Here is a 13521-nt window from a genome sequence, read left to right on the forward strand (position 1 = left end):
ACACAGCCCTCAGAAAGAACCAAGGAACAGTTCTCCCTCAGAAGTTCCCAAAGGAATTGACCTCACAAACTTCTTGATTTTGGACTTCTAGACACTTGACCTAAGAGAAAATTAATTTTCTCTGTCTTACAGCCATCCGGTTTATGCCCATTTGTCATAGCAGCTCTAGATTATGGATTCAAGGACTGAAAAACTCTTCATCGATAGGATGAATGAGAAGGAGCAAAGATTCCTTGGCTTCTGCTTTGGCTAGCTGAGCACATGACAGTGTGTTCACAGAGGTAGGAACATGAGGAGAAACAAAAGGGCTAGAGAAAAGGACTGGGTATACAGTTTGCTTTGGAAGCACCCGAGGAACCTTCAGGGGACAAGCTGTGATGAAGACTCAGAAGCCTTAGCACAGACCCTGTCCTCAAGTTGCCTAACCTTTTGTTTCATAGAGATGAGTCTCTTATACAGAAAAGAATTCAGGAACATGACCAGAGAGTTTGAGCAGAAATGTGGAGCAAATCTATTTCAGGAAACTTGAATTAAAGGAAATTAATGTGAGGTGGACAAAATGCCCCCTATTTCCATGTTAACAAGCAGGTTTCTTCTGTTACTTTTAAGAATGGGCACAAGCCTACAATAGCCTCTGACTAAAGTGGGTGTTCTAGTTCAGAGACCAGGTCTATCATATACAGAGATGCTCAAAAATGTTAGAGGTAGAAACATGTCTTATTCAGTCTCCTCCCACACAGAGGGAGAGTAGGAAGTAGTAGGTAATTTTCTCAAAATCAAGACCAAGTTAGATCCCAACAATAGTTTCCTGAAACTGACATCATAAAGTGTATTATGGGAAAAAAACTCATCTGAAGGAAATGAGATGAGGCTTGATCTATAAAAGTCAAATGATGAGAAAATAAGCAGATGAAAATGTCAATCTTAAGAAATGAAACACTTGGCTTCAAATCCAAATGCCACCCATGCATTTTAGTGAGGAAGCTTTGCTTTGGGTTTGAGGGGAACCCAACAACAAAGTGGTTGGTTGGCATCATTGACAAGGTCCATTGGTAGTAATGACTTTGGATGTGGTTTGAACAGGGTTCCAGTTTTTTTTTGTGCTGTTTCCCAGGCTCAGCCCTTTTAGTGTCACCCCTAGGCTGGTTTGCCAGGAAAGCCACATGTCTGGTCTATCTGCCTGTCTGGAACACAGAACTTCAACACAGGGCCATATCAAGATGGGAAGGTGGAGCTCTCCCCTGTTGTGGTGAGCAATAAATAAGGAGTGGCGCTAAGTACCGAGAAATTTAAAACAATGGTAAAACCGACAAAATTGAGTCCATAAGCATCATGACTGCACAGTGGTGACCTGAAAAGTCATGGAGAAAATGTTCTTTCCACCAAGCCAACTGTGGTACCCAAGAGCCACAATAACTGGCCTAGATGATGCCATGAAGGGTGGGTGTTATGATAAATCTTTCTGCCAAAAGCCACCGAGCCCCACCGCCACGTGTGTGCTTTACATCAGCCGCCCACCTGAGTTAGGGCCCAAATTAATACACAGAAATTTGTCTTAGGTTCAAATGCTGCTTGGCTAATGACTAGGATTCTCATCTGCTAGCTCAGTCTTAATTATCATAAATCTATATATTTTATAAGACTTATCTTATAGAGGATGCCTTTTGCTGGCACCCTCTCTTGCCGGTGGCTCACATCCTGCTACTGGAGGAGGCGAAGGGGAAAAGGGCCACTTCCTGTTTTTCCTTGCTTAAATATGAGTCTCCTTGCTATGTTACTTCCCGCCTGGATCACCACTTCTCTACTACATTTCCCAGAATCCTCTTTGACTCCTAGTCCCCTCTAACTTGCTGTCTCATTGGCCAAACAAGTACTTTATTCAATAATCAATAAGATGAACATACACAGTACATTTCCCATCAGGTGGGGACATAGAATGTGCTGATTGGCTGATCCCAGAGCCCTAGAGCTTTCTAAATGAACCTTAGACTGGTAGAGTTATCATTCATGCTTCATAGATGGCTGACAATAAGTTGTAACCTTGGGCAATTTCATGACCCAAGTCTTTGCTATATACTAAGCATTTTGTAGATGTGTAAATCCATTTAGGGCCGACATCATCCACATGATATAACTACTGTGATTATCTTTGTGTATTTGCTAGAACAAATAACATGCTCAAGATTAAACTATTAGGAGGATCTATTTACAAAATTGCTTGTTAAAAGGGTGTAGGGACTCAGGCTCCATCATCATCCATGAGCCAATACTATTCTCTAAACCTGGTCTCATCATGTTGATCAAAGCTGGTTTGGACAAGTTCATAGTCAACACAAGGTAATACCATCAAGGTGGGAAGTTTGGGGAAAAATACCATAAAATTCCTCCCTTATGCCCTCCAATAATAAGACCCAGATCACCCACTTGCCAGCCTGAAAAGGAACAGAGGCCTCAATAGCCTATTTTAGCAGAAGTCATTTTTTAAAAAAGAAGAAGGAGAACCAATTTGTAGGGTCAAAGAGAAGCTAGCTACACAGCACATTCCATTCTACAGATAGGGACACTGAAACTTGGAGAGGTTTGGTCACTTGTCACATCTAGAGCATGTGTTCTTTATCACCCTTGCAACTTCTCAGAATAGGACACCAAATAGAATTGTGTGTTTGGGGCTTGGTGTGTATTGCATGCTTCAAGGATGTTCTTTCTCTACTTCATTTATCTTTTATTGCCAAAAAGAAACTACTGATAAAATCAACTCTTCACCAGTCAAGGCACTCTCCACAGCCAATGAGCTAAGCCTCCCTCCCCCACACACACAGGGGGAGCAGGCTGTGTCCCACCAGCTACAGGGTTTCCTAGAACCCTGGGGACTACAATATAAATGTAAATGCATGCTTCTTTTCCTCCTGCCATTCTAAGCTAAGTTGAATTGCTGGCTGTACCACAGAAATAAATCAAAATGTGAGAGTCTGTGAAGAGTTTCCATTCAAGGTACAATTGATTTGTTACACAATGCATGCAGTAACCAGAGCCACACAGACTAAGTAAACAGGGTGACTGACAATATGCATGGATTCCAGCAAGCAGTGCCTACAGATCCTCTCTCTCTAAGAAAATCAAAGCTTTCGACTGCCTTCTTCCTAATCCAATTCAAGCTCCTCGCCTTGCTCTTGTCAGAAGGGTGGGTGGCAGGTATTATTTATCATTCCAGTGTCAGTGGTAGGCTCAGAAGGGTGACATGATTTAGCTATTGTCAAACCAGTTTTCATAACAGCTAACTCCTTTTGACACATTCCTTTCAGCAAGCCAAATATGCTGTTGGTCCATACCTTGAATGTGTCAAAATAATTTGCAAGTAACACCCACATCCAGGTCCCATTTGACACAGTTGGGTTAGTCACTTGGGAGAGTTACTAGGGAGGTTGTTGGAAGAGGAAGAAATTCTAGAGAATTGGTGTTCCAGACACTTTGTCTCATATCAAGGAAGCTGGTGTTGACAGTAATGCCATGTGCAGAGTGCAGTCTGGGGCCAGGACACTGCAGCAAAATCCTGGCTCATGGGAACTCCCATATGGACCATAAGTGTGCTATGGAGGGGATCAGGCTGTCCTGTCTTACACAGGAGGAATTTGAGTCTATAGAGATGTCATCAAACGCAAGGAGACAGGGCTATGAGAAGGGTCTATACACTACACTCTATACTCCATACTCCATTCTCTATATGCTACACTCTATACTCCATACTCTATATTAGCACTACTTGTACTAATATAGTACTTGTATTAATATAGTACTTGAACATACTAGGTGCTAGTTTAGGCTGAGAAGCCAGCAGGGCAAGACCCAGGGAGGTATCAGTCCAAGAGAGAGTAACTGAGAACAGGCCCCAGAAGACCCGAGAGAGAAATGCTATGACACATGAGTCTGATGGGAACCGAAGCAAGGGCATTGAAGAAGAGAAGGGCTAGTTGACACTGAGACTCAGAAAGCTACCAGACTGGACACCATGTGGGCATGGGAGCTTGAATTTGATGCTCTTGCCATGGGAAGCAAGAAAGTAATGAGAGCTGATGTACATGTTGAGGAGATTACTCGGGTGACTATTATGTAGAGAACCAATTGAGAACACAGGAGACACACAGCAAAGATCTGTGGTAAGCTGCTGTACTCACCATGGCTTTCCACAGGACAAGTGGAACAAACTACAGGGATGCTATGAAGATATCCAGAGAGCCTACATCTAACTGTGTGTGAATTATAAGAACATCTGTACACATATACATATATACATACACACACACACACACACACACACACACACACACACACACACATATATATATATATATATATATATATATATATAATATATATATATTAAGGCATCTGAAGAAAAGTCACATGTAAGTGATTTGCAGGTCATATGTGTGTGAATACACTCATAAATGTATATTTCAGTGTTAAAAACAATTAACACACAACAAATATATTCTGCAGCAATTTTACATCCAGACTATTAATTTGTGGCATGGGTTGAACTTGTTTCTATATAACCTAAGATTAGAATTCCTTTACCTTCCCTGATTGAAGATCCAGGGGGAAGGCCCCACTGTCTATTGTCTATTTGTCTAGCAGTACTGGGGATGCCACCCAGGAGCTCCAGTGTGCTACTAGGTAAGGACTTCATGGCTGAGTCACACTTCCATAATTGCTTGATTCTTTTTATTGATTATTTCAAGTTAGCATACAAAGTAGTGGGGTTTTTTTATCATGGGGTGTGTGTGTGTGTGTGTGTGTGTGTGTGTGCGCCTCTGTGCCTCTGTGTGCCTGTGTGTGCGGCTGAAGCCAGAGAGCAACATCCAGTGTCTTCCTTTTCACTCTCTACCTTATTGGGGGGGGGGAGGACAGAGTCTCTCACTGAATCTGGAGGTTACTTATCACTAGACTGATTGGCCAGTGAGTGCCTAGAATCCTCTTATCACTGCTTCCTAGCCAGGGCTCCAGGTATGTGCTACCATGCCCAGCTCTCTACATGAGCGCTGTAGATCTAAACTCATGATCCCCAGACAGGATCAGCAAACACTCCCTTGCCATCTCCCCAGTTACCTTATAAGCAGTTTCTAGACTCTGATTGTATGCAGCCAGAAGAGAATAAAATGATAGTGGAGCCCATAGATGTTCTAACTCCAAAGACGGCAGTTTCACAGTTAGCATTTCTCAGCTTGTCTGACTACCTTTAAAGAAAGGAAAATGTTATTCATTTTAAAAAACATGTATTTTTCAGTTTATAATAATTACTTGCCCATGTATCTATGATGTGTGGATGCGCTGTTGCAGGCATACTGGAACCGGTATCAAACAGTAAGAGGGAGAAATCTGCCTTCATGGTGTGTAATCATAAACTCATGGAACTCTGTGTAGGTTCCATGAGGAGGAAGGAGTGCTCTGCTGCTAAAATTGTTAAGTGCTCAGCTTTTCCCCTCTGCCTTACTTTTTGTTAAAAAAAAAATACCTAGAGAGAGCATATCTTGGGTCATCTTACAATTTCTTTAGAGGGGGAACTGATACAATTCTGGAGGCTTCTGTCACTAGCAAGAATCAAAGCATGTAGCTCTGACCCAATTGGGTAGTTCTTATGTATAAAATACACCTGCCTATTACAATGTACAGCTGGCTTGTTCTTGAAAAGTGTGCCAATAAAAGGGTAATTAATAAAAACAAAGATTGCTGTAATGATAAACGTTTATATTCAAGTCTGATCTTACAACTAAAAAGGAAATGGGGCTACTGCTGTAGGAATTAAAGTGTTTCCAAATCCAAACTCTACCTGAGATATTTATTTTCTCCCACACCCTCGGCTGTTGCTAATAAGAGTTTGTGATTGTCAGCATTACCATGGCAACCTGTCTGTAAGGGGCTGAAAAAAAGATGTACCTCAGGCTGCCTTCGAGCTGGTGTTTGCCAGTCATGTTCGTCTTTCAAATTGAAGAGGTGAAGTTTAAATTCTTGGTACAACCAACAACCTGTACCAAATGGCTTGATCTTTTCCCTTCCTTCCTTCCTTCCTTCCTTCCTTCCTTCCTTCCTTCCTTCTTTCCTTCCTTTCTTCCTTCCTTCCTTCCTTCCTTTCTTCCTTCTTTTCTTCCTTCCTTCTTCCCTTCCTTCCTTCTTCCCTCCCTCCCTCCCTCCCTCCTCCCCTCCCTACTTTCCTCCCTCTTTCTTCCATTCTTCTTTGTTCCTTCCCCCAAGTTCCTTTCTTCCTCCCTTCCTCCCTTTCTAAGAAGATTATCAGATAATTAAGAAAATCATTGAATTCTAAATATGATCTGAATCCTGATAAGATTTCACATTTGTAATCAAAACATGGTGAAAGATCCATCAATAGAGAACAGTTTGCCGATCATATTATCATAATTGTTGACTGAGTGATAGATGACATTAGCAGTCTAAACACAGATTTTCTTATCTTTTTAAAAATTCACTCTTAATTCTAACTTGTGGCCTTACCTCATGAATTTTGAAGCCACTAATTTGGAATTTGTGATTCAAATTCAATCAAAATGTATTGAGCGCCTACCAGGTGCCTCCACATGCATCTTTCATTTAATTCTCAGAGCTACACAACCATTCTAAGAAGTAGATATTATCACATCTATTTTGCAGATGAGTAAACAGAAACTATTCGAGGTTCAGTAAGTTGCCCAAGGTCATCCAATAAGGAAAATGCTGAGCCAAGTCAAACACTAGGATATTTTTCAAACCCAAACTGATGTCTACCATGGCTTAGCAGTATTCCCATAATTACCTATCATAAAAATGCTAGGCCATGCATTAAAATAAGAAAGGCAATTATTTTCAAATATTTTAACTCTTTAAATATAATTCAAATCCCTACAGATTTGATCCTCACAAACAGCTGATTCGTTTAGGTAACCCAGAAACGTTCCTTTAAAATATTTGGCTTTTATTGCAATTATGCAATGACCTTAGGAAAATTGTGTTGAATATTCTGTTTGTCCCTCCAAACCCGAACTCTAGTGGTGTCCATCTTATTCTGCTCTGGGGACCCTTTCTGAACCTACGAAGCTTCCTTGTCCTCTATGTTCTTAAAGATTTCCCTCAATGGTAGCACTGTGGGAGACCAACAAATGGATCCAGGCTCCCTCCCTAAAAGCTAGCAGTAGATACAGTCTTCAAACAAATGCCAACCCCTGCGGAGAAAGGCATCTTCTCCTAGAACCACATTTATCACCATGTTACAGCAAAAACTCCCTCTTCTCATCCTCAGGCCACACCCTGAGAGATTCAAACTCCTGCTGCAAACCCTGGGAGAGTCAAGGTCCTGTACTAATTTCTTTTAACCCTGCCCTTTTATCAACTATCAACTATCTCTTTTTTATTTTAGGAATATATATATATATATATTCATATATACATATGAATATATATATTAAGAATATATATATTCTTAAAATGATTCAATAATTCTTAACATAAAATTTAAATATGGCTACAGGATAGAAGATCCTTGTTATAATCAACAGAGATTGTTTAATTAGGCCTCACATTTTTAGGTGTGTGTGTTCTTCACGGCAGCCAAGCTGGTGATTGTGGCCATCATTATCATCAGTGGACTGGTCTTCCTGGCCCAAAGTGAGCTGTGGTAGGGTGGGACAGCAGGCCCCACCCAGCATGTGACTTCTTGTCTTCTGGGGCAGTCTATCTCTGTATGTACATCTTACAGAAACATATTCCTAACACCTTTAAGATACTAATATTAAAAGGTAAATCAGATTAATCTACATTGACTGACTGGTCATTTCTGACTGTCTGTAGGATGGGTATACATGTAAATTTGGGGTTTCTTTGCATCTCTCTCAAGGGTTCCCCTATCTTTTCAGTATTTCTTTCCCCTCATTTTCCCACTACTTACAATAAAGCATTGGTGTTCTAGCATTTAATACACAATTTTTTCTTATTCTTATCAGCTCTTCAAAATATAACTTTATATCAAACCACAGTACATACTTTTTGTAATAAGCTGAAAGACATCTCACTTTTTAATTCAATGATTATTTTTAAAAAGTGAAAGCAATGATGACAATTGATTTGCCACATCAAAGGACTTCAGTGTTACTGACTATTCCATTTTATTTCTGTGCTCTGAAATTACTCACTGAGACAAAAAGCAGACTTCATTTCTAAACATTTATTGTATTTTCCAAATTTCTTGAAAAGTATTACTAAGATTGTGGCTTGGGCCATTTTGCAGATTGTCTGTCTGAGTTAGTCCTTCTATGGATGCTATTTTCATTTCCCACATCATCCTCACAGTCACCATCCAATAGGTCCCCTAGGGTCACACTATATTATACCAGGGAGCCAAGAAATTCAGGCAGCACTCTTTCATTGGGACGATATCCAACACCAGGCTCTGGAGAGAATTAGTGATATGTCTTCCAGCCTTTTACAGGACACTTGCAGTGAATCCCTTTCCATTCCACCACAGTGACTGCCACTTGAAGAGTGTACTGAAAGAATGGGCCACCACTGCAACAGGTCAACCCAGACAGGCACAGGTGGAAGGAAGACAGGGACTTGAAGCTAAAACACTACCTGTCATGGTAGAAGCTTGGATTGCTGACTGAGACTTTGTCTTCTTCTTTTTTTTTTCTTTTTTAATTCTAAGTTGACAGATTTTAGCTGTACATATGTATGGAGAATGATGCGGCATTGTAGTTTTGACACACATTGTGAAAATCCAAATCGAGCCAACCAACCCATGTATTATTTCATACATTTGACATGTTACATGATGGCATTTAAGATCCACTGTCTCTGCAAAACGAAGATGTACAATAATTAGCTATGTTCATCTCTATGTGCCATTTCAGTCAAAAAGGAAAAGGAAAGAGTGGAAGTGAGGGAGGATGACAGGCCAGAAATGAAGTGAAAGCTATGTCTCCCATCTAACTGGGGTCTTGTGTCTGGTAACAATCACTTCAGTCCTTCTACTCAAAGCCTTTCTAGTCTGTCCAGTCACTTGGGAATCTACATATGCAGATTCCCTGTTCTGTTTGGCTTATGTCACTTAGCACACTTCCAATCCCATTCATGTTGTAGCAGATGACAGGAATGCTTCTTCTGAAGCTGCACACTTTCTCTTTATCCATTTGTCTATTAGTGGGCACCTAACTTGATACTCCAACGTGACTGTTATATTTTGATTCCTTCTTTATTAGTTTTTATTTCTATATAATAGATCTTTGCTTGGAAGTTGGCATAAGGTTTTCACTATAGCACATTGGTAATCAGCTATTTTGAAGTGATAACCTAGTTATAATGTTAAGAAACTAAAAAGGAAAGAGCAAATGTACTAATCAAAATACATTAATGAAAAACACTGATGCCCCACAGCTAAACACTGAACTGAACTGGAATCCAGTTGCAGAGAAGGAGTAGTGATGAGCAAAGGGGTCCACATCAGTCTGGTGAAACTCACAGAAACAGTTGACCTGAACAACAGGGAGCTCTTGGTCCCCAAACTGATAGCTGGGAAACCAGCAGAGAACTGATCTAGACCCCAAGCTCATAAATATCAGTGAGGAGCCTCAGAAATCTATGGAGCCTCTTGTAGTAGATCAGTACTTATCCCTAGCATAGGAATGGACTATGGGAGCCCATTGCACATAGAGGGATACTCCCTGAGCCTTTAGCTGTGGGTATCTGCTTCTACTTCCAACAGCTGCTGGATGAAGGTTCTAGGATGGCATATGTTAGTCTTCAATCTCATTATCAGGGGAGGGCATTGCTTAGATTGTTAGTTTGTGTCATCCTTGTAGATCTCGGGACATTTCCCTAGTGCCTGATTTCTCTTTAAACCTATAATGGCTCCCTCTTATGGTATCTCTTATTTTGCTCTCCTCTATTCTTCCCCTTACACAATCTTCCTGCTCCCTTATGTCCTCCTCACTCCTCCTCTTCTCCCCTTCTCATTCTCCTAGCTCCTTCTCCCCTCCCCCATGCTCCCAATTTGCTCAGGAGATCGTGTCCCTTTCCCCTTCTCTGGGGGATCATGTAGGACTTAGAGTCATCCTTGTTTCCTAGCTTCTCTGGCAGTGAGGATTGTAGACTGGTAATCCTATGCTAAATATGTGTAAAATCCATATATGAGTGAGTGCATGCCATGTTTTCTACTTAGATGTCGAAATATGTCCTTGTGTCCTGGCTGACGACATATCTGTTGAGAATTCTACGCCAGACAAACTGGACAGCCTTCTGTCTTCACTTTCTCTCAGTGACTTGAGAAGTTCCTCTTCATCTTTAACCTTCAAGCATTGGTTATACTGAGGTTTGAGTAGATTCAGTTGAGTGAATCTGATGGATGAGCTTAGAACTTCCTAGATGCAAGTACCCTTATCTTTCTCTGGGTTGGGGAAGCTCTCTGTTAATAACTCTTTAAACAGCTTTCTCCCCTTTGGAACTAGCTGAATGATGAACACAGGTCTCCAGGCTTTTCTTCAAGATAGCAAGTACAAATCAGGTGAGATTACGTCATCATATGCTAATTCTTTTGGCTTTTTAAAGGACTTTCAGTACTATTTTCTAAAACAGATTAATTAATTTACATTCCTTCCTACAGTGAGTGAAGGTTTTTTTTTTACTAAAGCCTCACCAAAATGCTTGGTATCCTCAGTGTTTTTATTAATGCCTAGTCTAAAAAATAAATTTTAATTCTATTATTTCTGATTATTACTGTCAGTCATTTAATTCATAGATCTGATAACCAGTCATACCTCCTCTTTTTAGAAACATCATCTATTCAGGTCCCCTGGTCCAAGGCGCTCTCAATTGGACAGGGTCATGGGAGCAGCTTAGAAGGGCCTATAGGTTAAATGGGTCAAAATTAGTGAAGTGGCTGCTTTGTTGAGTAGAAATACAAAGTTGTTCTTTGCCTCCCTCCCTAGAGAGATTCTGGGGGTGGCCTTGGGGTTGTAAGAATCACTGATTAAACTCACAGATACTGCGGAACCAAAGTCTGTTTGCTCGGAAACAGTTTGCTTTGTGACCCCAGTGGTCTGAGAAGAGGCCTGGGATTGGCCATCTAGGGCTCCAAGCCAGTCAGGACCTCTTTTGTGAATGACAAGCATAGCTGTGAGGATGCGCTCTGCTCTTAGCTGGTACTGGTTGATGACCTGGTGTATCCGCTGGCAAATACACTGAACTTTCATCAAAACCTCCTCACTGGGTTCTCCAGGCTCTACCCCCATGCTTTGTTACGTGACTTCCAGTGGCCTAGCAAAGCAATTGCTCTCTCACATGGTGAGAACAGGCAGCATTCCTAAGAAGCTTCTCAAGAAGACTGATGGGGAAGTTGGTACTCATTTCCCTGGTTCTCTTTCACCCTCTAAGTAACAAAAGTGCTAGGGAGCCCTTTTCAGTATGCTGCCTTGTGGGCGGAGGAGAGGAGGATACAGTGAAGGTGACATTGTACCTACTACTCAGTAACATGGATTTTCACTCGGGTACATGGGATGCCATGGAACTCAGGCCATGGTTTTTTCATGCTCTCCATGGTGGTGTTGTGAGTGTGTAACTGCCATTTGATAATTCTGTCTGAGAAAATGAAGCTGCTTCCTTTCTGCCATTTTGATGACATCATTTGACTTTTTCCTCTTTCCTAATGTAAGCATTCATGGATGTCTAATCATCTTTTATCATTGCTTTCATCATGTCCCCTATATTATGAGATGCTGTATTTTCATTTGCTTCAATGTATGCTTTATTTCTCTTGAGACATTGTTGACTACTGGGTTATTTAGAATTGTATTGTTCAACCTTCAAGCACTGGGGTTTTTTTCTACTTTCAACCTGATGCTGGCTTCTGTTCTGATTCTATTGTGGTCAAAGAACACTCTCCATATGATTTCAGTTTCTACACATTCTGAGGCTGGCTTTATGGCTGTGATGTTTACTGTACCATGGACATGAAAAACAAATGTGTATGTTCTGTCATTGGTTGGTAGTATGCTGTAAATATCTATTTGATTCTTTGGGTTCATTATGCTGTAGAGTTCTATATGCAGGTTTTATGTCAAAGAGTTCTGTCAATTTTTGAGGAAGGAGTGTTGAAGTTCTCAACTATCACTTTGGATTTGTCTACTTTACTTTGCAGCTCTATTGATTGATCTCTCAGCTGCTGCCTGGAAGAAACAGCACCCTTGTGCTTTCTATTCAGCATTTGCTTGGAAGGGGGGCAACAATTTTCTGCTATGAAGTTTGTCTACAATAGAGTAGGTACTATCCAACAGTATTATTTAATAAGTTGCCCTTTTCCTCATGTTTTGATTACAGGGTGTAGTGGACCTTTGTTGGAGGTTTTTATCTGTATCTCTTGGCAGAAGTAAGTAGCTAGTTTCTCCAGTGTCTGATCTCAGATATGTGGATGGTGATAACAGGATACTGCTCACCATTATATGGGTCCTGATATCCCTGTCTAGTCTGTCTCCACAACTACCTCATCACCACCATCATCATCCTCTTCCATTTTCATCTTGTCCCTCATCTTTCACAGTACTCTTATACTTGTTTCATGTATAGCATCCAGGGTTTTCAATCATATTTAGCAAAAGAAACAAGATAAAGTGTATCTAGTCTGTGTTCTTATAAGTAGTTTTCGTATTTGATAGGGTTTTTGTTTTGGGGTGTGTGTGTGTGTCTATGGGTTTGTATATATACACGTATATGTATATGTATGTATATATATGCATATAATATTTATTCATTTTATATGTATGAGTGTTTTCTTGCACACACACACATATATATATATATACATATATATATATATATATATATATATTATATATATATATTGCATGCCTGGTTCCCATGAGGAGTCAGAAAAAGGAATCAGGTACCCTGTAACTGGAGTTACAAATGGTTATGAACCTATTTCCATATGGGTGCTGGAAATTGAAACTTGGTCCTCTGAAAGAGCAACAAGCATTCTAAACTACCAAGCCATCTCTTCAGTCTGTATCTGGCAATTTACAAAGGAAATTTAATACAAGGAATTAGGTACCAGGATTGAATGAGCTGGAAAACCAAATGATATATTGAGGCAACACAAAGATTTGCAAATGTCAGGAGTGAACATTACTCTAGGGAAAAGTTAGCCAGAGAGAAATTGAATGATAATGACTAACTGAGAAGCTGGAGGTCTAATTTCTAAGCTCTAATAAGAAACTAGACTAAAGAGAGCTGGATCTGTATCACTGAGAACTTGCCTAACAAAGGAGGCCCAGGCAGTTAGACTTTCACCCCTGCAAAGCCAAGTGGGAAAAAACTGAGATTAAAGTACCCTGACTTCTCTTGTGTCTACCTGGAGTCCTCTTCCAGTACCTCCCAATGGCCAAAGCCAGACAAAAGTCATTTGGCAAAGGTACCAGGGAAGCATTTCTTATAGAATCAGCACACTGGGTAATGAGCAGAATGGGAGAAGTAGAACATAGTTCTGTG

Source organism: Cricetulus griseus (assembly GCF_003668045.3).
Source record: "Cricetulus griseus strain 17A/GY chromosome 1 unlocalized genomic scaffold, alternate assembly CriGri-PICRH-1.0 chr1_1, whole genome shotgun sequence".
Lineage (NCBI taxonomy): Eukaryota > Metazoa > Chordata > Mammalia > Rodentia > Cricetidae > Cricetulus > Cricetulus griseus.